Raw genomic sequence first — 24646 nt, 5'->3', positions numbered from 1 at the left:
TTCTTTTTACCTTTTATTTTAAGTTCAGGGGTATATGTACAGGTTTGTAACGTAGGTAAGCTTGTATCATGGGGCTTTCTTGTACAAGTTATTTTATTACCCAGGTATTAAGCTTAGTACCCACTATTTATTATTCCTAATTCTCTCCTCCCAACCTCCTCCCACCCTCCACCTTCTGAAGATCCCCAGTGTGTGTTGTTTACCTTTATGTGTCCATGTGTTTTCATCATTCAGCTCCCGCTTGTAAGTGAGAACACATGATACTTGGTTTTCCGTTCCTGTGTTAGTTTGCTAAGGACAATAGCCCCCAGCTACCTCCATGTCCCTGCAAAGAACATGATCTCACCTCTTTTTTATGGCTGCATAGTATTCCATGGTGTATATGTACCACATTTTAAAAATCCAGCCTATCACTGCTGGACTTTAAGGTTGATTCCATGCCTTTGCTAATATGAAAAGAGATGCAATGAACACACGCATGCATGTGTCTTTATAACATAATGATTTATATTCCTCTGAGTATATACCCAGTAGTGGGATTGCTGGGTTGAATGATATTTTTGTCTTTAGATCTTTGAGGAATTGCCACACTGTCTTCCACAATGGCTGAACTAATTTACACTCCCACCAACAGTGTATGAGTGTTCCTTTTTCTCTACAACCTTGCCAGCATCTGTTATTTTTTTGACTTTTTAGTATTAGCCATTCTGACTGGTGTTAGATGGTATCTCATTGTGGTTTTGATTTGCATTTCACTAATGATCAGTGATGTTGAGCTTTTTTTCATGTGAGTGTTGGCCACATGTATGTCTTCTTTTGAAAAGTGTCTGTTCATGTCCTTTGCCCACTTTTAATTGGGTTGTGTTTATTTTCTTATAAATTTGTTTAAGTTTCTTATAGCTACTGGATATTAAACCTAGTTGGATGCATAGTTTGCAAAAATTTTCTCCCAATCAGTAGGCTGTTTACTTTGTTGATAATTTCTTTTCTTTAGCTTCTTTTTACTTTAATTAGATCCCATTTGCCAATTTTTGCTTTTGTTGAAATTGCTTTTGGCATCTTTGTCATGAAATATTTGCCTGTGCCTACGTACTGAATAGTATTGCCTAGGTTGTCTCCCAGGGTTTTTATAGCTTTGGGTTTTACATTTAAGTCTTTAATCCATCTTGAGTTGATTCTTGTATATGGTGTAAGGAGGGGGTCCAGTTTCAATCTTCTGCATATGGCTAGCCATTTATCCCAGCACCATTTATTGAATAGGGAATCCATTTCCCATTGCTTGTTTTTGTCAGGTTTATCTAAGATCAGATAGTTGTAGGTGTGAAGTCTTATTCCTGGGTTCTCTATTCTGTTCCATTGGTCTATGCATCTGTTCTTGTACCAGTACCATACTGTTTTGGCTACTGTAGCTCTGTAGTAGAGTTTGCAGTCGGGTAGCATGATGTCTCCAGCTTTGTTCTTTTTGCTTAGGATTGTCTTGGCTATTTGGGCTTATTTTTGGTTCCATATGAATTTTAAAATAGTTTTCTCAAATTCTGTGAAGAATGTCAATAGTAGTTTAATAGGAATAGCATTGAATCTACAAGTTGCTTTGGGCAGTATGGACATTTTCGCAATATTGATTTTTCCTATCCATGAGCATGGAATGTTTTTCCATTTGTTTGTCTCATCTCTTATTTCTTTGAGCAGTGGTTTGTAGTTCTACTTGTAGAGATCTTTCACCTTGCTGGTGAGCTGTATTCCTAAGGATTTTATTGTTTCTGTGGCAATTGTGAACGGGAGTTCATTCCTGATAATGTTCTCGGCTTGATCGTTGTTGTTGTATAGGAATGCTAGTGACGTTTGCACATTGATTTTGTATTCTGAAACTTGGCTGAAGTTGTTTATCAGCTTAAGAAGCTTTTGGGCTGAGACTACGGGGTTTTGTAGATATAGGATTCTGTCATCTGCAAACAGGGATAGTTTAACTCATTCTATAAGGCCAGCACCATCCTGATACCAAAACATGACAGAGATACAACAAAAAAAGAAAACTTCAGGCCATATCCTTGATGAATATTGATGCAAAAATCCTCAACAAAACACTGGCAAACCAAATCCAGCAGTACATTGAAGAGCTTACCCACCACAATTAAGTAAGCTTCATCCCCAGGATGCAAGCTTGGTTCAACATACACAAATCAATAAATGTCATTCATCACATAAACAGAACAAAAGACTAAAACCACATGATGATCTCAATAGATGCAGAAAGGTTTTCGATAAAATTCAACATCCATTCATGTTAAAAACTCTCAATAAACTATGCATCAAAGGAACATGCCTCAAAATAATAAGAGCCATCTATGACAAACCCACAGCCAACATCATACTGAATGGGCAAAGGCTGGAAGCATTCCCCTTGAAAACTAACATAAGACAAGGATGCCCTCTCTCACCGCTCCTAGTCAACATAATATTGGAAGTTATGGTCAGGGCAATCAAGCAAGAGAAAGAAATAGAGGGCATCCAAATAGGAAAAAAAGAAATTTTTGTCTCAGAATATGTAAAAGGTCCTGACTCCGCATAACTGAATCAAAATGACATTTGGTAGTTAAGAATGATTGTATTTTCAGTTGCATTTACATGGTAAATAATCAGCAAAAAATTTCAAGGTATGAAAACAAAACTTCCCAAATATGTTCTGTTTTCAGCATCAAAGGGGTGGGAAATTTGGCAAGTATGAAATAGCTCAGGCTCCTCACAGTTTTCGTGTGGGTTACTTTAAAATGAGCAGGAAGCTGCAAGGATGAGGTTTGAGAATGAATCATTTCTGGAAAGTGATTTTGGCTTCCCAGCATGGTTAAGGTCATCATATTCCTCTTTGTTATTAGTGACTTTCAGAGGGTCTTTCATACCTGTCCAGCCAGGGTGATGTGTGGCTCCATGCTGTGGAGCCCAGCCCACCAGCATGAAGAAGGGTAAGGTTACATGACAGCAATGAGACAGGCAGACAGCAGTAGGGCCTGAGGAATCTCCACACGCTCCACTCCAAGGGGGTTCCATGTCTGACTTTTCATAACTATAACTTATATAGCACTATTGAGATCCTGGTTAAGTTTCTCACTTTATAGAAGCTATTATAGTACAGTTAATATTTTGCTCTTTGCAGAGAACACACTTTCTAGGTTTAGAAAACACATATACACATATACACACACACATACTTTATCTATCTTCTATCTTTTCTGGCTTTTACACAAGATTTACTGCTATGTTGTTTCTTTTGAAAACAAAATTGATTTGGATAACCATTGTTATTATCAAATAACATGTGTCAAAATTAGGTGTAACCATATATGTATAAATGAGACATGTGGAAGTAATTTGTATAAATCACAACTCCTATGGTTTGCAAGTGTTGGATTATGTGAGGATCTTGCAGTCAGAGGCCCTAATTCAAATTGTCTTAGTATGTTACAAGCACTAAGGTTAGGGGAGAGTGATGCTCTTGGAATATCCTCCAATTACACAATGATTTACGAGGCCTGTGAACAGCTGTGTCCTTTAGTAATTAAACTGGAACTTGCTTTTAGTTCATTTTTGGAGGGTGGGACTCCCATGAGGTATGGTGGGAAGGACCCACCATTTGAAATCTTCAGGCTTAGGTCAGAGCCCTTGTTTCATTTCTTTGTGGCTAATTGATCAGGGACAATCCACTTGGACTCTCAGCCTCAATTTCTGTATGTGGAAAATCATGATGAAAATAATGTATGCACTTCAGCAGTTGTTTGTGGGGCTCTGACGGATAATTTTTGTGTAATAGGCAAAACTGCTTTGTGGTTGTGAGAGAACTTGAGCCAGACTATTTGGGTTCACATCCCATATCTTTACTTAGTTGCTGTGTCATTTTGGGCACTTTAATCAATCCTCTTTGTGCCTCAGTTTCCCCCTCTATAAAGCAAGGATAACAATAAGTCCTAGTTTATAGGGTGTGAGGGTTACATGAAATAATTCATATAGACCAGTGGGAATAAAGTCTGGGATGTAGGATATTAGCTATGATCACCAAAAATGAAAGAATGTTTAGAGAGAGATGCTGCAGAATAAAAAATTAAATAAATAAAAAATGTCCTACCAACTGCAGGACATTTTCCAGGAACTTTCTATGTCGTTTCTCATTCAGTCCTCACAGAAACCCTATGAAGTTGTGTGCCTTTTACCATGGCAGAAAGAGAAACCCAGGAATCTCACAAATTAAATAATTTTCCCAAAGTCATCCTGATGGTAAATACAGAGCCAGTGTATGAAGCCAATGCTCATATCTCTTCACTCCACCATGATTGTTTTCAAAAGCAAGTGGTCACAACCATTTCCAAGTAATCCCCTCCCCACTGGGCCAGCCCCTCTTGGCACCAGAAGCATCTGCTCTGTGGATTTGTCCTGAGAAGCAAGTCCTAACTCCCTACAGGACTTGGACCTGCTTAGCCTCCCAGCCACATCTGGTGCCCCTTTCCATGCTGGACACCAGCCATACTGATCTGCTGTCCTTTCCCTGAAACATGCCAACTTCTCCATTGCCTTTAAGGCTTTGTAGGTCCCCACTACCTGGAATACTCTTACATTCTTGTTCAGTTTTTTTTATTTGAACAAAACTATAGGTCATAAAGACAGGCAAAAGGTTTGGAAAACAATCTCAAGGACCTACATTTATTTTGTTTATTAGTGAGCTTTGCTGAGAATTATCTTTCTGTGTAAGAGAAAGTAGACAAGGAGACAGAATATTTATTGCTCTGTGGGCTGAACTCGAAGTCTGTTTATCTGACTAATCAGGTTGAAGCAATGGGCTTAAGCAAGAATAAATTTGTTCTGTTCTGTGTTCTTTATCATTAGAGATCCTCTTCTGCCTTCCTGGACACTCAATATACAGAAGAAATGACGCCCTGAAATGACAAATTATTTCATTATGGAGACTTTTTTATTTTTAAAGAATATAATCTTTCAAGAAAAGGCTCATATTAACTCTAAAGTTGGCCACACATGTATTAGAAAAACAGCATTGTATTAGTCTGCTTTCATGCTGCTGATAAAGATGTACGCAAGACTGGGTAATTTATACAGGAAAAAGGGTTTAATGGGCTTACAGTTCCACATGGCTGGGGACCTCACAATCATGGCAGAAGGCAAGGAAGAGCAAGTCAAGTCTTACATGGATGACGGCAGGCAAAGAGAGTGCTTGTGCCGAGAAACTCCTGTTTTTAAAACCATCGGATCTCATGAGACTCATTCACTATCATGAGAACAGTGTAGGAAAGATCTGCCCCCATTATTCAATCACCTCCCACTGGGTTCCTCCCATGACATGTGGGAATTGTGGGACTTACAATTCAAGAAAAGATTTGGGTGGGGACACAGCCAAACCATATCAAGCATGAAATCATAAAAATGTTTATTACAGGATAGCAGGATATGTAGTGGTAGTTCATAAAAGATGCCTGTTATTACTGGGTTTAATTATACCCTAGACATTCCCCCCTTTATTCTCTTCATTCCTCTAAAAATATGGCCGTATACTGGGAGCTTGCTGGAGAGGAGAAAATGCAATGCTCCATCACAACTTGTACAGTCATGCACTGCACAATAATGTCTCTGTTCATGACAGATTGCATACATGACAGTGGTCCCATAAGATCGTAATGAACAATTCCTATGGCCTAGTGATATAGCTGTAATAATGTTGTAGCTCAGTGCTACTCACATGTTTGTGGCGATGCTGGTGTAAACAAACCTACTGCACTGCCGGTTCTGTAAAAGCATAGCACGTACAATTACGTACAATTCATAATACTTGATAATGATACATGATTATGTTACTGGTTTGTTATTTACTATACCATACTTTCTATAGTTATTTTAGAGCATACTCCTACTTATTACAAATTAAGTTAAGCCGGGTGTGACGGCTCACACCTGTAATCCCAGCACTTTGGGAGGGTGAGGTAGGTGGATTGCTTGAAGTCAGGAGTTCAAGACCAGCCTGACCAACATGGTGAAACCCCATCTCTACTAAAAACACAAAATTCACCAGGCGTGGTGGTGCACACCTGTAATCCCATGCCTGTAATCCCTCCTGTAATCTCAGCAGGCTGGAGCAGGAGAATTGCTTGAACCTGGGAGGCAGAGGTTGAAGGGAGCTGAGATCACACCATTGCACTCCAGCCTGGGTGACAGAGCAAGACTCTGTTTCAAAAATAATAATAATACTAATAAATAAAAGTTAACTGTAAAACAGGCTTAGGTACGACTTGAAGGAGGGCTTCCAGAAAAAGGCATTGTTATCATAGGAAGTGACAGCTCCAAGCATTGTATTGTCCTTGAGGACTTTCTAGTAGGACAAGGTGGAGTGGAAGACAGTGATACTGATGATGCTGACCCTGTGTAGGCCTTGGCTACCATTTGTGTTTGTGTTTTTGCTTTCTCCAAAACTTCTAAAAAGTTATTATAAAATTTTTTTGATAGATAAAAGCTGATAGAATAAGAATATAATGAAATAAAATATTTTTGTATAGTTATATAATGTGTGTTTAAGCTGTTATTACAAAAGAGTCAAAAAGTTAAAAAATTTGAAAGTGTATAAAGCCAAAGAGTTACAGTAAGTTAAGGTTACTTTATTATTGAAGAAAGAAAAATATTTTTACACAAATTCAGTGTAGCCTAAGAGTACAGTGTTTATAAAGTCTTTGGTAGTGTACAGCAATGTTCTAGGTTTTCACATTCACTTGCCACTCACTGACTTACCCAGAGCAACTTCCAGTTCTGCAAACTCCATTCATTCATTGTAAGTGTCCTATCAGAGGGATTAATCCGTTTTCATACTACTGTAAAGAACTGCCTGAAACTGGATAATTTATAAAGGAAAGAGGTTTAGTTGACTCACAGTTCAGCCTGGCTGGGGAGGCCTCAGGAAACTTACAATCATGGCGGAAGGTGAAGGAGAAGCAAGGCACATTCTTCACAAGGCAGCAGGAAGGAGAAGTGCTGAGTGAAGGGGGAAGATCCCCTTATAAAACCATCAGATCTTGTGAGAACTCATTCACTATCTTGAGAACAGCATGGGGGAAAGCACCCCATGATTCTATTACCTCCACCTGGTCTCTCCCTTGACACATGGGGATTATGGAGATTATGGGGATCACAATTCAAGATGAGATTTGGATGGGGACACAGAGCCTAACCATATCAACAGATGACTTTAAAAAAAATCTTTTCCATGCCTGTAGTCCCAGCACTTTGGGAGGCCAAGGTGGGTGGGTCACCTGAGGTCAGGAGTTTGAGACCAGCCTGGCCAACATGTTGAAACCACATCTCTATTAAAAATACAAAAAATTAGCTAGGCGTGGTGGCAGGTGCTTGTAATCCCAGTTTCTTGGGAGGCAGAGGCAGGACAGTTGCTTGAACCCAGGCAGTGGTGGTTGCAGTGAGCTGAGATCACACCACTCCACTCCAGCCTGGGCAACAAAAGTGAAACTCCATCCCCAAAACAAACAAACAAAACGAAGCAAAAAATCTCTTCTACTGTATTTTTACTGTACATTTTCTATGCCTAGATATGTTTAGATACACGAATACTTACCATTGTGTTACAACTGTCTTCGGTATTCAGTAGAGTAGTGAAACCATCTTTGCAAAATTATGACTGAGACAGTGAAAGAAGTCTAACTTAACTGACTCCTTCTTGCTTCTAACCTCCAAGCTGTCCTTGTTCATTCCTGGGCGTAGACTGAACTAACTTTGGGAAAAAGTTTACAGTTTAAACAAAGACGATAACAGCCCTTTTCCAAAGCAGACCTCCTTCTTGCCTGGGGACTAGATTGCCTTTGTAGGATGAACTTTAGCCACAAGATTAGACATTATGGTTTAGGAGTCATGCAGTTGGAGGCTACAAGATTCTGAACCTCCCTAAACTGCTCCTAAGATCAGTGCTTGAGATGTTTTGCAGACCCTGTACTTGATGGATCAGCTGGCATCACCCAGATGGATAAACTGGCTCATCTGATCTTGTGGTCCCCACCCAGGAACTGACTCAGAACAAGAAGACAGCTTCGACTCCCTATGATTTCACCTCTGACCAATCAGTACCCCTGGCTCACTAGCTTCCCCCAACCTACCAAGATATTCTTAAAAACTCTGCTCCTCACATACTTAGGGAGACTGATTTGAGTAATAATAAAACTCCAGTCTTCTGCACAGCCAGCTCTGCATGAATTACTCTTTCTCTAATGCAATTCCCCTGTCTTGAATCAGCTCTGTCTTGCCAGCAGGCAAGGTGAACCGCTTGGGTGGTTACAATAACATGCCATAAAGGTTTGTAGCCTAGGAGCAATAGGTTACACCATATGGCCTGGCTGTGTAGTAGGCTATGCCCTCTAGGTTAGTGTAAATACACTCTATGATGTTCACCTAATAAGGAAATTGTCTAATGACACGGCTCTCAGAATGTGTTTCAATCATTAAGGTACACATGACTGTACTTAAAAATGTCTCTGGCAGTTTCTGATGCAAATACAGGGAGGTTCAACTTTTCTCTCTGAAGCTTCAAGTCTAAGTCTGGTGAAATGAATTGACAATAGACAGATTGGCAGAAAAAAGGCAAACAATTTGATTACTGTGTTGATAACCCAACAACTCAACCAGGTAGAGGTGTGAATATGCCTTCTCTATAGGGTAGGGAGGAGATAGGGAATGCAGGCAATTCTTTGGAGGGGTAGTAAATAATTATTAGGTGAATGAATGGACCTAGGAGACAGAAATCATCTTGTAAATAATTCTTTTTGGAATTTGAATGAGCTCAGGAGGCAGACATTATCTTGTGAAAAAGTCCATCAAGGTGTGGTTATATTCCTTCCTTCTCACTCTTCTTTTCTTCAATACATGATGGGATTTCAGGGAGGGGATGGAAGGTGATTGTGTTCTATTTTCTGAAGGTAGAAAAGCGCATATCTGAGTAGACCAATTTCAGCATCTGCTGACCTTCAGGGGCCTTTAATTTAAAATAATCAGCATACCAGGATGCCATATGTTGGGGTGAAATTCCCTGGGTTCCTTCACAAATATACCAGAAAGATATCTTTCTTCCACCCCCCCCCCCACATAAATACACTCAACCTGTGTCAAGAACAATTTTCTGATGCTTCCAACTGTCACTCCCAGAATCTAAAGTTTAGTCTGTGCCAGTTTGCTAATGAGGCCCAAAGAGCATGTCCTTACAGACAGCACAGCCTCCAGCATGCCTTCAGCTACAGATAATCACTTGTTTATTAAATACTAGTTGAGCACTTACTATGTGCCAAGGCATCGTTCTAGGTCAGGGGTCAGCGAACTTTCTCTAAAAGGCCAGAGAGTAAATATTTTAGGCTTTTCAAACCACACATTATCTCTCCCACATATTCTTCTTTGTTTTTGTTTTGTGTGTGTGTGAGTGTGTGTGTGTGTGTATTGTTTTGTTACAACTGTCAGCTTAAAAATCACAAGATCTATAAATTTCACAAGGAGCACTTTATTTCTCAGAAGTGTGGTGACCTGCAGGTTGGGAATCAGGGCCTCCAGCTGAGACAGAAAGGCACTTCGAGGGAGGAAGGGTGGAACAGGAGTTTCATGCTACACGGATTGCCTAAACATAGATATTTAACAGGTTATAGGGTAACCAAACCCAGGTTTGGCTGCTCATTGCTCAAAAACCAAACAGGAGAGAGGAGAGTTGGTGGGGGGAAAAGCAGGTTTATTCAGAGAGCCAGCGAAACTGAGAACTGGCATTCTAAAGTATCATCTTAAGTCAGCACAGATTTTAGACTCTTTTATGTTAAGGGAATGGGGGCAGGGGGGAAGATGACAGTTCAACAGTTCTTTTGCTACTCGATTCTTACAATAGGATGAACTAGAACTAGAATATTTTGTGGGGGGATCATGTGCACGTGTGGTAAGCAAACATACATGTTACATATGTCCAGTGTTTACTTTGGGGTGGAGACTTAACATTAAAATGCTGTAAACCTAGGCTGTACACCTCCAAAGGTGAAACTTTAGACGTAGGGGCGCTTAGTGCACACCCTCTGTAAACCGGCAGAAGCTTCCTGTGGTCAGGGTCATTTAACAGGAAGGAAACTGGTCAGCTGTCAATATCAAACCCACAAAAAGTGCAAGGAGTCTGGCTGCAGTGTCAGGCATTGGTCAGTGGAGGAGTCTTCTGTTCTTTGTTTTCCAGGGCGGGTTTCTGTTTAACTCTTAGGGGGGAAAAAAGGTCTGGCAATGGTTAGCTGGGAAAGGGTGTGTAATGAGGCACAACCAATCTCCCTCCTTTGATGGCCCTGAAATTTAGTTTTTAAAGTTTTCTGGAGTCTACTTGGCTAAGACTGGTCTGTTCAGTCAGTCAGGGGGCTTAGGATTTTATTTTAATTTCATAAAACAATTTACAAATATAAAAGCCACTCTTACCTCAGAGCAATACAAAAGCAGGCACCAGGCTGGATTTGCCCCTGGTGCTATTTCAAGGGGACACTATGAGGAAAAATCTCAACATGTTCCCTATCGCGAAGAGTAACTAGGAGTGTGCTGACCATTATCCCAGGATGTAGGGGTTGTGAAAATGAAGATCAGGCCAAACTCAGAGAGGGCTTCCTGGAGGAGCTATGCTGCTGTGTGAGCTGAGTGGGGCTGGGAGGAAGCTTCAATGGGGAGGATGCAGGCAAAATAAGCAGGACGAGGAAGGCTCTGCATGGCTCAAATTTGTGGGCTGAGGGGTGAGTGTGGCCTGAGAGGAGGCAGAGGCCTGAAGTCTCAGAGCCCTGTGGGATGTGCCGGTGATTTGGGGTTAGAAGGCAATAGGGAGCAGCTGAAAGAGTTAAGCAGGGATGAGGATTCTCCAACCTTGGCTGCAGAGGGGCATGAACGGAGGCAGCGACAGGGCAGAAGCTTGTCCAGAGACAGGCTGTGCAGGGACGCAAGAGGGAGAGGACAGGGCTGAGACTTCTCCACTGATCTTGAAGTCTGTCTGGGAGATACCAAGCCTCCTCTTTACAGAGGAATTGCTTGGGGAGGGGAACGGGGACTTTGAGATTATCCTGGGCTGTTCCACCTTTCCCACAGCCCCTGGACCTTCCAAAGATGAACCAAGTCCCCATCTAGTGTGTCAGGGGCCATCAGCCTGGTTATGCTAACTCTTACGCAGGGAGTGCCCTTCTCCCAGCAGAGCTTCCGTTGGCTGCCGCCTGATGGAAAAGAGGCCCGAGTTCTCATGGGCAGAGCTTCTGCAAGCATCTCACCAGGGTCAGTTCCTTTGCTATTTTTATGGCCTCTGCAGGAGTGTCCATGACCATGACCTCAGTCTCCTGTTGGCTTCACTTTCTAGTCAGGTCTTGGGGGTGCCTGGCCACAGCAGGTGTCATCTAATCGCCACAGTCCAACATACACATGCTTCTCATTCTGAGGGGTCAGCAACTTCACTGCGAAATGAGTCACTGGTTATAAGTGACCCCATTTTGGAAGATTTAGGATTACAAAACATTATTATACATCACCATCTACCCTACTGACACGCGAATGGAAAGCCAAGTTCAGCTAACTTGTGCACTTGTCTTACAAGTCCTAAGAGTCCACTGGCGAGCTCCACACCTGTGCCCTGGGATTCTGAAGACTAGTTAGCCTGCTTTGTCCAAAGAGAGCCAACAATCCACTCAGGGAGATAGACAGGCAATGCAGTAAAAATACAAGAAATAATTTTAAAATCTTGGTAATTAGCAATAGGAAGAAAGCATTGTGGAAGGAGGTAGAATGCTGGATAGATGGTAAGGCAGCTTCCCACAAGCTATGGTGCTCTGAGCTGGACAGAACTTGCATTCTAGGACTCAAGTTCCTGTTATTTGGAGACTCTGGATATTTCCAGAGGTGAATGAAGGGATCTTTGTTTTGGGAAACCATCTTGGCCACACTATGGGAAATGGGTTCAAAAATGGAGTGATTTATGGCACAGAGAACCCATCTCTATGATTTCTGCTTTTATTTTACTCATCTTGATGAACTTAACTGCCTGTCCATCAGGCAATGCCTGCAATGTGGGCAACTGTGGAAATGGACCTTCCCTCTCATCCTCGTCTATCCCAACACAGCCCTCATCCCAAATGCTGGAGCGACTCATTAACCAAGCCCAGCTAGAGAGACAAGAGCTACTGGATGATAATGACTCTCACTCATTATTGAGTGATAGTAATGATTCAAGGGAAACTAATGACAATTTTTTCCCTCAAACAGAAACTTTGTGCCAAACTTCTTGTTGATGATGCTTGAAAGATAGTAAGAGGTCATTAAGGAGCTTCTCCCAATTTTGTGTTCCTATTGTATAACACTTTTAAAGAAACAGTTAGGTTTGTAGTCAATAAAACCCCATAAACTTCTAGGTCTTACTTAAGTCAGTTATTTATTTATGCAGAAATGTTCAAAATGATGCATATGGTTCAGCTGAGCCTTCCTTGATTATGCTTTTCACAAATGTGTTCTCTCCAAAGTTACAGGATTGTCAGTCTGATACTAAACTGGGGCCTGGGTGGAGGATAAGCTCAATGCGACTTCCTACTTGACTTTCACATTCAGGGTGGAGGAAGATGAGGACCAATGTTCGTGACTTTCCTGGAAAAATCAAGATCCTAAATGCAGAGGCAAATTCTCTGGCCGACTGGGACAACCAGAGAGGTGGGTCCTGTTGTAATTTTACCCTGTGGCCTCCATGGGTGGTGGGCCTGGGTACTTACAGAAACCTCTGTTTTCAGTTACCCTGCTAGGATGAAATATTTCTATTTACAAACCACAGTGAATTTGAAACAGTGAGACCACGGTCCACAAGCCTCCAGCTGGGGAGAGAAATGAAAAAGATACGCTTCAAAGCAAGCTTTCCAGAGGCTTGCTTGATGGAGGGAAGTTGGGTTGGAAGGAAGAGAGAAGCAAACTTTAACCTGAGCCCCTTCCCCCAGCAACAATTCTGCTTCATCATCAGCACATAGCATCACCATCAGACTGGTCGCCTGGGTACATAGGACCACTGTTTGGACAAACAAATGGTTAGGAATATTGGTTTTCAGCCAGTAGGGCTGAATAGAGCTATCCTAAGTATTTAATATAAATTCAGTTTAAAAGAGGTTTTTGTAGGTGTAGACTTTTTATTTCCACTGTTTATCAACCTATCTGTAAGTAACAGTTAAGGATATTCTGTAGAGAAATGACATCAGGGAAACTAATATTAAAATATATTTTCATTTTTATTACATATTTATTGCTTCCAACTTTAAGAGAACAATAAAACTTGAGCATATATGTAATCTGATCAGATTTTTCACTGTGAACTTGTAGAAGCTTTAAGTTCAATATTATGATTATTTGCGGTAAAATATCTGAAGCCAGTAGGGTGCATTTAGGAAAGGAATTCTGCCTATCAAATATCACCTGCAGAAGCTGTGTTGCACTGCCAGCTCTGAACACTATACTTTGGCTGATATTGAATGCTTATGGTGGCTGAAGCTGGCAATACCACCTATGGCCTGACCAGTGAGATATATCACTAGCAAAAAGAAACAGAGACAAATTTATCTAGTGTCTGACTATTGGATTATTACTCGCATAAAAATTTAAGTGTCTAAGCCTATGGACAGAATAAACACACCTGTGAGAACTGCCCAGACCCAGGTGAAATTGGAGAAAAATGAGAATATGAATGACAGTGATTAAAGACTCTTTTCTCCCGTTGCTGGTCACAGGCTTCTTCCATGGAAGTGCTTAGCAGTGGGCCTGGGATGAAGGTGCTGCCCAATACCATGTGCAGAGAGGACACAGTGAGGACTCAGACACACCTTGATTAAAAGAAAATGGAAGTGTCAGGTAAGATAAGTACAAAGTAAACCCTTATAGAATGTATTTTGGACATCAGGAATGGTGTGACATGCTGGGGTTGCAGAGAAGTGGAAATTCCAGACTCCACAAAAAGTAAACATGCAAACAAATAATGAAATCCCAATATGGGACATACACACCAGAGGCATGTGTGTACAGTGCAAAGGGAGTCATGGAGAAGCGGCTACTGGGTCTGATAGGTGGGGAAAATGTCTATCCCAAGGGGAGGCCCAGAGGAGGTGACCCGACGTGATATGTGATATTTTAGAGATGAGACCAGAACACAAGGACGTTGCCTCAGTGTGGCTATGGGAACAACCACTGTCTTTTGTGCATTTTATATATCACAGGTGTGCTTTTCACTGGGACTCACATCTCTCGAACTTGAGGTTCTCTTTGCAGAGACAATGACATACATACTAAGGCCCTTCCAATCAGTGGCTATTTTAATAGAATATTATTTTGGAAGCCAAAGAAAATGTCTATTTTAAAGTGCAGAAGAACAAAATTGCTGATTGAAAAGTGAACTGTAAGTGACCACTTCACCAACAGAGCTAGGAAGAATAAATAGAATGTTTGTAATCTCAGCTAAAAGTCCAGGCAGTGAATATTCCCAGAGACTGAGGCAGAACTTGGAACATGTATTTTCAGGTTGCAGTGGAGACCCATGAAGCAAGTTTCACGTAGAATACAATTTTAGTTCCACAGGCACATTAGTCAGGGTTCTCCAGAGAAACAGAACCAACAGGATGCCTATAGATGGAAAGGGATTTATCATAAGGAATTGGCTCCCATGATTATGGAGGCTGACAGTCTAAGATCTGCAGTGTGAGTCAGCAAGCTGGATAACCAGGAGAGCCAATGGTGCAGGTCCAGTCCAAGTCCAAGGCCTGAGAACTGGGAAAGCCAATGGCAGAATTCTAGTCTGAATGCTGGCAGGCTTGAGACATCAGAAGAGTCAACCCTTTAGTTTGAGTCTGAAGGCAGGAAATGACTGATGTCCCAGCCTGAAGGTAGTCAAGGAGAAGAAAGTCCCTGTCACTCATGGCAGGGTCAGCCTTTTGTTGTAGCCAGGACTTCAAAGGCTTAGATGAAGCCCACCCACAATGGGGAGGGCAAGCTGCCTTACTCAGTCTACTAATTCAAATGTTAATGTCATCCAGAAACACCCAGAAGAATGTTTGACCAAATATCTGGGCACCCCATGGCCCAGTCAAGTTGACATATAGAATTAACCATCAAAAAACATGTACAAAGCGAGAAGTTTGGGAAAATGGAGTACCAGAACATTTTTTGTTTTGTTTTGCTTTTTTGCAATTTAAAAAAATTTTTTCAGTAGATTTTTGGGGATCAGGGGGTATTTGGTTGCATGAATAAGTTCTTTAGTGGTGATTTCTGAGATTTTCGTGCACCCATCACCTGAGCAGTGTACACTGTACCAAATGTGTAGTCTTTGATCCCTCATCCCCCTCCCACTCTTTCCCTCGAGTCTCCAAAGTCCATTGTATCATTCTTATGCCTTTGCATCCTCATAGCTTAGATTCCACTTCTGAGTGAGAACATATGATGTTTAGTTTTCCATTCCTGAGTTACTTCACTTAGAATAATGGTCTCCAGTTACATCCAGGTTGCTTCAAATGCTATTAATTCATCCTTTTTATGGCTGAGTATTATTCCATGGTGTATATGTGTATACCACAATTTCTTTATCCACTCATAGTTTGATGGACATTTGGGCTGGTTCCATATTTTTGCATTTGCAAATTGTGCTGCTATAAACATGCCTGTGCAAGTATCTTTTTCATATAATGACTTCTTTTCCTCTTGGTAGATACCCAGTAGTGGGATTGCTGGATCAAATGGTAGTTCTACTTTTAGTTCTTTAAGGAATCTCCACACTGTTTTCCATAGTGGTTGTACTAGTTCACATTCCCACCAGGAGTGTAAAAGTGTTCTCTTTTTACCACATCCACGCCAACTTCTATTAGTTTTTGATCTTTTGATTATGGCCATTCTTGCAGGAATAAGGTGGTATTGCATTATGGTTTTGATTTGCATTCCCTGATCATTAGTGATGTTGAGCACTTTTCATATGTTTGTTGGCCATTTGTATATCTTATTTTGAGAATTGTCTATTCATGTCCTTAGCCCACTTTTTGATAGAATTGTTTTTTTTTTCTTGCTGATTTGTTTGAGTTCCTTGTAAATTCCAGGTATTAGTCCTTTGTTGAATGTATAGATTGTGAAGATTTTCTCCCACTCTGTGGGTTGTCTGTTTACTCTGCTGGTTGTTTCTTATGCTGTGCAGAAGCTTTTCAGTTTAATTAAGTCCCATCTATTTATCTTTATTTTTGTTGCATTTGCTTTTGGGTTCTTGATAAAGTCTTTGCCTAAGCCAATGTCTAGAAGGGTTTTTCTCATGTTATCTTCTAGAATCTTTATGGTTTCAGGTCTTATATTTAAGTCTTTGATCCATCTTGAGTTGATTTTTGTATAAAGTGAGAGGTGAAGATCCAGTTTCATTCTTCTACATGCGGCTTGCCAATTATCTCAGCACCATTTGTTGAACAGGGTGTCCTTTCTCCACTGTTTTTGTTTGCATTGTCAAAGATCAGTTGGCTGTAAGTATGTGGCTTTAGTTATGGGTTCTCTATTCTGTTCCATTTGTCTATGTGCCTATTTTTATACAAGTACCATCCTGTTTTGGTGACTATGGTCTTACAGTATATTTTGAAATCAGGTAATGTGATGCATCCAGATTTGTTCTTTTTGCTTAGTCTTGCTTTGGCTATGTGGGTTCATTTTTTGTACTATATGAATTTTTGGATTTTTTTTCTAGTTCTGTAAAGAATAATGGTAGTATTTTGATGGAAATTGCACTGAATTTGTAGGTTGCTTTTGGCAGTATAATTATTTTCACAATATTGATTCTACTCATTTGTGAGTATGGAATGTGTTTCCATTTGTTTGTGTCGTCTATGATTTCTTTCAGCAGTGTTTTGTAGTTTTCCTTGTAGATGTTTTTCACCTCCTTGGTTAGTTATATTCCTAACTATTTTATTTTGTTGCAGCTATTGTAAAAGGGGTTGAATTTTTTATTTGATTCTCAGCTTGGTCACTGTTGGTGTACACCAGAGCTACTGATTTGTATACATTAATTTTGTATCTTGAAACTTTGCTAAAGTCATCTACCAGATCTAGGAGCTTTAGGGTTTTCTAGGTATACAATCATATCATCAGCAAACAGCAACAGTTTGACTTCCTCTTTATGGATTTGGATGCCCTTTATTTATTTCTCTTGTCTGATTGCTCTGGCTAGGACTTCCAGTACTACGTTGAATAGAAGTGATACCAGGAAATCTTAAGAGAATTTTCAGTCATGTTGCAAATGGGTTGATTGCTTATATGTTCAGTTCTGCTTTGTGTTATATGACCATCATTTTCAAATGCCTAACTGCAAATAAAGCTTGGGGGGTATACAACTAAGTTATATTCCAGTTAGAGCTGCCAGATTTAGCAAATAAAAATAGAGGAGGATGCCCCCCAAAATTTGAATTTCAGATACACACTTTTTTTAGTATGTCCCAAATAGTGAATAAATATTCAAATTTAATTGGAGTCCTAAATTTTAACTGGCAATTCCAACTTCAATACAAGGTTAAGTTAAAAAAACTACCCTTAAGTTTCTCTGTCCTAATTTTTGTGTATATTTACAAAATAAATTTACTCTTTAAAATTTGAATTTCTATTCCATTTCAATCTATCAAAATTTGAATTAAAAAAATGAATTTTCTATAAAAAGTGAAACTGGAAAATGACAATATCTTTGATGATCATAATAAAAAGTTGAAAAATCTTAAAAAAAACTAATGACTGCAGTAGGAATTTCCACGGGAAGATTTCCTGAGTGGTCAAGCAAGACTTTTCTGCCAGCATTAATGTTATTTTGACTTGATTTTAAGTTGTTTTTGATATCAATGCTTGTGACTAAAGTCACTTCATATTTCAGTGCCATACTACAAAGCTGACAGAACCTTGGCAACACGAACCCTCGTATTCACTCCCTACACCCCACTACATCTGTTTGTTGTTTCAAGCCACTAAGTTTGTGCTCATCCAGTCCCTGCTACCAGGAGTGCCTTCCACCCAGCCCAGGTGGGGAAGCACAATTTGCCCTTCAGGACTTAGGAGTAGGGGTTGAAACCGCCATTGCTGACATAATCCTTTCCATCTTGCTTCCAACCTCCAAGTTGTCCTTGTTCATTCCTGTCATAGGCCAAACTAACTTTGGGAGGAACTTAGTTTATAGTTTAACTTTAAAACAAAGATAGTAACAGCCTTTTCCCCAAACAAACCCGCTTCCTGCCTGGGGACTAGACTGCCTTTGTAGGACTAACAAATTAGCAACAGGATTCAAAATTATGGTTTAGGAGTTAGGCAGCGAGGGGCTACAAGGTTCTGACCCTCCCCAAATTGCTCCTGGGGATAACATCACTATTACAAAACCTAAGATCAGTGCTTGAGATATTTTTGCAGACCCTGCACTTGATGGATCAGCTAGCACCACCCAGAATGATAAACTGACTCATCTGATCTTGTGGTCTCCACTCAGGAACTGACTCAGTGTAGGAGGACAGCTTCAACTCCCTATAATTTTATCTCTGACCCAGCCAATCAGCACTCCCGATTCACTGGCCCCTACCCACCAAATTATCCTTAAAAACCCCAATCCCCGAGTCTTTGGAGAGACTGAGTTGAGTAATAATAAAACTCTGGTGTCTCGTACAGTCAGCTCTGCATGAATTATTCTCTTTCTCTATTGCAATTCCCCTGTCTTGATAAATGGACTCTGTCTAGGCAGTGGACAAGGTGAACCTGTTGGGCAGTTACATTGTCTCATAATGAAGTCTTCTGTGGGCTACATGCTACTGTGTAGATGGGCATAGCCCCCCTTCTCCAATTTTATTGTCCTCCCTGATTTACTCACTGACATTTCCCAACTCACTTGCAAGCTGTTCAGCTGTTTTCATAGAGCCTCAAGTATATACTAGACAGAGTTTGCTGAAAGAATGAAGACATAGGCCTGTTCATAGTTTGGTAAGCTTTATTCAAGCCCCCCAAATATAACATCAATTCAGTAAAACAGTAATTAATCTGCCTGCTTTTTGCCCCGTCTCAACTCTTTAAAAAATAATGTAACTCCAGCTTAATTAACCAGAAGCTGCTGTCTATTATTTTATGAAGCATACCTGGTTTAGTTTTAAAACACATTAGTGGAGAGTTTGTTTTTCCTTCTGTTCTCCTCCTTGGTGAATAGTGAGGTTTCCTTCATGGTGGGACTTCTACATTTAAATCATATAATTTACTAAACAGAGGAAGGCATGCAAAATGAGACAAATGTTTGAAGATGCATGGGGTTTTGTTTATTTTTCCTGTTATATTATTAGTTAATAAAATATTTGATTGCTTGCTTAGTGTATTTCTAATGAGGGTATGATAAGGGTGTCAGGTGGGCAAGAGTAAACCTAGAAATCAGCCAGGTAATCTCAAGGCCAGGATAAAGATAAAAGTCAGCAAAAAGCCCAGATCCTTCCATTTTATAATAGCAAGCATTGTTTTCTTGAAACAAATATTGACGAAATATTTCAATTTTGTTGCAACAAATATTAATCAAATATTTCAATTTTCATATGGTTTCTTGGTGTGAGAACTAATACTTATTGCTTGCTGTATACCTCTGGCTTGTCAAGCCACAAGAAGTAACTGAGGGTGAGCTGTGTCTCCTAAAAAGCCACATATTTTTTAGCAGAAGAGAAAAAATATATATTTATAATCACCTTAGAGAGTTAAACGTCACAGAAAACATGCATGTGTGTAAACATGGAAAAGGAACGAATTCATTTTGCCTAGGAATTAAGGAAAGATGAACGAGCTGCTTAAGGATTATTAGGGGGTCCATGGGACATGGGGAGAGAGCAAGGACAATGTGGGCAAAGGGACTTGCCCCGGCACAGTTGGCAAGGGGTAGGAGGAGTTATGGAGATGAGAATGGAAAGATGAGTAGGCAGCTGGTGACCAGAAGGTAAAGGATCTTGTATGCATGGTGAGAAACTTGGACTTTGTCTTATATTCATGATATTTTAAGAATAATAAGGGAACATTAAAAATATAAGTAGGGTAGTAATGTAGGCAAAGGACTGGAGGGCATTGAAGTCAGGAGACCACCGGAGCATCCCAGACAGAGGTGACTGCGACCCAAACTAAGGTTATGGCTATGGGGATGAAGAGCACAGGTCTCAGTTAAGAGCTAAGAAGAAGCAAGTGACAGGTTTATTGATAAAATAGAGGAATTTGGGGGAGGAAGTGATCAGTGTCTAAAAGGACCAGAGTGAATGCAGAACTAGCAGCTGGTTTGGTGGAGAAGAAACCGAGCTCCAGATTGGAAATATTGGGTTCGAGGGGCCAATGGGACACCCTTCTAACAGCTAGAGGCATGTATCTTTGATTTAGGAGGAAAGGCAAGGCTGGAAATGAAGCATTAGAAGTTCCCAGATATCTATGTCAGCTCAGCAAAGGCAGGGATTTTGTGTCTTGTGTTCACTGCCATGTGGCGTGATATGGAGTAGGCTTCTAATAAATATCGGGGAAAAATGCATGGGACTTCTAGTTTCAGCTTTGACACACAAAAAGCTTAGAGGTCATCACTCCCCTCCTTGCAACAAGAAAAAAACTGAACAAGCTGAAGACCAATGACTTTTCTCAGACTCATCAGAGAACTGAGGCCTCAGGACAAACTGCTACCCTAAAATCTGGAGAGACAGGCAAATCTAGAGTCACAGCTTGAAGCAGATCTAGAGATCGGCTTGCCAGGAGCAGAAGTTGCTGGGGCCATAAACCGGTAGGAACAATTTAAATGGGAATTTTAACAAATTGCTTAAGGCTGAGTGTGAACTACTGTGAGAGTGAGAAAATACTGGGGATCCCCAGACTTTCCTGGGTTTGACTTCCAGGAATCCCACCAGGCTGTTGTTAAATTAAGCCTAAATCTGCCTCCTTACATATTTTGAGTTTGGCCTAAAGGTTTCTCTGTACATAGTGAACTATAATCTAAATAGATGTGTAAACAGACTGTAACCTACTCTCATGCCAATCATTGAGTTCTGGTTAATCCAAGGGGGCCAACTGTTCAGACCATGTTTAAATAAGGCAAATACCAAGCTGTAACCAATCTGGCTGTTTCTGCACCTCACTTCTGTTTTCTGCATACCACTTTCCTTTTTCTGTCCATAAATCTTCTTCCACCAAGTGGCTGTACTGGAGCCTCTTTGAGCCTACTTTGGCTCGGGAGGTTGCCTGATTTGTGAATTGTTCTTTGCTCAATTAAACTCTATTAAATTTAATTTGGCTAAGAATTTTATTTTAATATTACCATGGTGAGGAGATGAAAATATCCCCTCATGGTTCTGGCAAAGGAAGGGGAAGAGTATTCTTTCTGAAGTACAAGCAGTGTTCTTCATAGGACAAGCTTATTCTCCAGGGCAAAAGACCACCACAGCCTTAGTCAGATGGGAGAAGAGCATTTCTCTGACTCTAGCCCCCTCGGATATTCTTGTCTAAGAAAGGGCATAAAGATTATTAAGAAATACTTGTGAAGATCACAACCCAGGGACACAGGCCAATTAAGATGCTGAGATGTAATCATAAGATTGTAGAATGCTTCCCTTCCTGCATACCTCACCACCACACCAACAGGGAGTCAGTAAAATCACAATGGATTCCAGCTGAAAGAACTGCAAGACACAGGCTCTCTTTCAGGAGGAAGATTTAGGGAAGCCCAAAGTCAGCAGGGGAGCCAAAAACAAGGACACTAGGGGAATTTGAAGCCTCTGGCACCTACAGCTGTAGCAAATATTAAACACAGCCAAATCCCCAGCCAAATAAATATACAACCTCACACTAAGGGTCTATTTATTTGAATTCCCAAGACATTATAGTTGGCTTTTTACAAAAAACTACAATGCATACTAAAAGGCAAAAACAAACAAACAGAAAAACACAGTTTGAGGATACAAAGTAAGCATCAAAACAAGACTCAGATATGACACAGATGTTGGCATTATCAGATAGGTAATTTAAAATACTATGATTAATAGTTTAAAGACTCTAATGGAAAATATAGATGATATGTAAGAACAGACAGGTAAGTTAAGCAGAGAGATGGAAGCTCTAAGAAAGAATCAAAAGGAAATGCTAGAGATAAAAAACATAATATAAATTAAGAATGCCTTTGATTAACTCATCAGTAGACTAGTCATGGAAAGAATAAGTGAACTTAAAAATGGGTCACTAGAAATTTTCCAAACTCAAATGTAAAAATTTTATAAAACCGACAAAGCAGAATAGAACATGCAAGAACTGTGGGACCATTGCAGAAGATATTTTATATACAAATAATGTAATACAATTAATTACACACAAACAACTGAAATACCTGAGAAGAGGGAAATGAGCCAAGTAAATATTTGAAGCAATAATGGTTGAAGAACTTTCAAAATTAATGACAGACACCAAATCAGAGATTTAGAAAGTTCTGTGAACACCATGCCAGATAATTATTTAAAAACTGGCATCTAAGTGTATCATATGCAAAAGGCAAAAAACCAAAGACAAAAAGAAAATATTGAGAGATAGCAGAGGAAAAAAATAACCAAGATAGACCACATTATGGGCCATAAAACACACCTTAACAAATTTAAGAGAATAGAAATCATACAAAGTATGTTTTCAGATCAAAATGTAATTAAGCTAGAAATCGGTAACAGAAGATAGCTAGAAAATAACAAAATGTTTGGAGATTAAATGATGCCATTTTAAGAAATGTTATAGAGTTGCTAGATTCATAGACTACTGTGTTCAACAGATTAGTACACTGAGACAGTGGGCTTGCAGCAGAGAAGGAGTTTAATAATCTCAAGGACACTGAACAAGGAAACAGGAGTAGGAGGAATCCTCAAGCCTAAAATCTTTCTCTATGAGGGGTCCTGGGCAAGGGTTATTAAGGGGATTATGGAGGATGAGGGACTGGAAAATTGGGGTCATTAATTGGTTGAGGTAAGGGGGGAGGAGATAATTAGGATATAGAAACTACATTCTTTCATGAGTTAGGTTTTTGCTGGGCCCTTTGAACCAGCTGGTGTTGGTGGTATGCAGAACCTAAAGGAGAAGCTCAGAATGGAAAGCTTATATAGATCTTATATGTAGAACAGAAAAGGAACAAAGAGTCTCATGACAAGGGCTACGTTATCCTGGGGTAGTAAAGTGGCAACTAACTACAAAGAAGGGGCCGAAGGGTGAGCTGGCTTATTGATTGCTGCCAATTGTTCTTCAAGCCTACTTAATCTTTTTTTCCTTTAATCAATTTATAAAAATTTTTGAGGGATAGTTTCAGTAACACATGGTTAAATAAGAAGTCTCCAAGAGAAATTTTAAAATATTTTGAACTAAATAAAAATTAAACATACAATTTATTAAAATCTATGAGATGCAGCTAAAGCAGTGCTTAGAAGGAAATTTATAACACTAAATGCAAAATGAATACATTAGAAAAGAAAAAAGATCTAAAATCAACAATTTAAGCTTCCACCTTAGGAAGCTAAAGAAAGATTAGTAATTAAATCCTAAAACAAACAGAAAAAAAGAAATAACACAAATTAGAGTGAAAAATCAGTGAAATTAAAAACAGGAAAGCAATAGAGAAAATCAAATGCAAATCTGATTCTTTGAAATGTTCAATAAAATTGATAAGCCTGTAGTCAGGCTACCCAAGCAAACAGAGAAGACTCAAATTACCAATATCAGAAACAAAATAGAGGTCATAACTACTGATCCCATGGACATTAAAATTATAATGCAGGAACACTATGAACAACTTTCTGCCCATAAATTTGATAACTGAGATGAAATGGATCAATTACTTGAAAAACACAGACTATCAAAACTCATCAGGAGCAAGAAATAACTTGATTTTGCCTGTATCCATTAAATAAATTTTAAAAATAATTAATGACCTTCCAAAAAAGAAAGCACTACACACACATGGTTTCACTGTTGAATTCCACCAAATATTTAAGAAAAAATGATGCCAATTATCCACAATCCCCCCTAGAAAATAGAAAATGAGGAAATATTTCATGGCTCATTCTATGCAGCCAACATTACCCTAATACCAAAATCAGACAAAGACGTTACAAAAAAGGAAAACTAGAGACCAATGTCTTTCATGACCATAGATGCAAAAATCCTCAACGTCAGTCAGATCAGCTAATTGAATCCAAGAATGTAAAGAAGTAATTATATATCACAGCCAAAGGGATTTATTCCAGGTATGCAAAATTAGTCAACAGTTGAAAATTAATGCAGTCTTTAAATGTAAAGACTCAACCATTTTAACAGACTAAATAAGAAAAATTATAAATCATAAATTATAAAAATTATAAATCATAAATCATATTAAAAATCATATAAGTTATAAATCACATCACTAGGACTAACAGGCAATTTCCTCAACTTGATAAAGAACGTCTGAAAACACCTACAGCTAACATCATACTTAACAGTGGGAAACTAGACCCTCTCCCTCTATGACAAGGAACAACACAAGAATGTTCTCTCTCATAACTCCTATTTGACATTGTACTAGAAGACATAGCTAGTGTAATAAGATAAGTAAAAAAAT

This window comes from Pan paniscus, chromosome 8 (genome assembly GCF_029289425.2).
Source record: "Pan paniscus chromosome 8, NHGRI_mPanPan1-v2.0_pri, whole genome shotgun sequence".
Classification (NCBI taxonomy): Eukaryota; Metazoa; Chordata; class Mammalia; order Primates; family Hominidae; genus Pan; species Pan paniscus.
The sequence above is the reverse complement of the archived record's forward strand: the minus strand, read 5'-3'. Positions refer to the sequence as shown.